Genomic DNA, 1,166 nt, shown 5'->3' with positions numbered 1-1,166 from the left:
GACTCGCGCGGGGAGGAGGGGCGCTTCGGCGGGCCTGGAGGGGTGCGGGTCAGCCTTCGCACCGCAACGCCGCATCGCCACCGACCACCCGCCCCCAAAGCGCCCCACGGTGAGCGGCACCGAGGGGCGGGCGAGGTCAGCTGATGCCCCGTGTCCGGCGGCCTCTCCGGCAAGTGGCTCTGGGGTCACTCTCAACGTGAAGGTCTCTGAGACCAGAACTGTGGCATGTCGGAGACCAACAGGCCCGAGAAGGGTGAGGAGCGATTTCGGGGTCCTCCAGCCCTGCTCCGTAGGACAGAGGTGGGCGGGGGTTCGAAGTGGGGGCAGGAACGGCCCTCCTGGGCGGTGGAGAGGAGCCGGCAGTGTCCAGGACAGGGCTGTGCGCCCTGGGCAGTGCTGGAGAGTCCGCAGAGCACTTCCGTCCCTGGTCACTCCGAGGGGACCCGCTCACGGCGGGCACCTCAGTCCCACGCAACCTGCGAGCGGTCGTGAGCGGCTCGACCCAGAGCGGGCCTTGAACCGTGGCTGAGCCCAGCACCTGTCTTGGGAGAAAGGGGGACGGAAGGGGAGGGGCTACCCCAGAGCGCCAGCCGCAGCTCGCCTTCCTCTTGTCGCCCCGGGCGCCCTGAAACCAGGAAAATTAGAAGCAGCAGCTCTGCCTAAGGAGAGGCTCACGCAGGCCCGAGGGAATTAAAATAGATTCTGTGTTAATAGCGAAGCCAAGCCCTTGGGGCCCCCTCAGGGCGGGCGGCCTGTGGCAGCTGGGCCTGGGGCGCTCCCTCTCCACTGCCCCCCCCTCCACGGTCTTACCTTGGCCTCCTTTACACAACCCAAGGCCCTCGGCCTCGCCTCGGGGTTCACCTCGTGTCACTGGAGCTGCCCTGCTTTCGGGGAAAGGTTGCATCTCCCCCAGCGGTGGACCTCCGCCCCCGCCCCCCTCCAGGCCCCGCCCCGAGCCCTTCTCTCCAGGAAATGCCCTCCCCTCTCCGTTGCCACCCAGCTTCCAGGCCAGGCCCCTGTCTAGAGGTCTGGGGACCCGGAGCCGACCGGTCACAGCAGAGGTGGCCTTGGTGGCCTCTGCTACCTTGCCATCTCCCCCGCCCCCTCCCAGAGACGTCATCTTTACTGCACCTTTATGTTCCTGTAAACAGTGCAGAATGTTGTTT

The sequence above is a fragment of the Pteropus alecto genome, unplaced genomic scaffold (genome assembly GCF_000325575.1).
Source record: "Pteropus alecto unplaced genomic scaffold, ASM32557v1 scaffold105, whole genome shotgun sequence".
Taxonomy (NCBI): domain Eukaryota; kingdom Metazoa; phylum Chordata; class Mammalia; order Chiroptera; family Pteropodidae; genus Pteropus; species Pteropus alecto.
Note: the sequence above shows the minus strand (reverse complement) of the source record.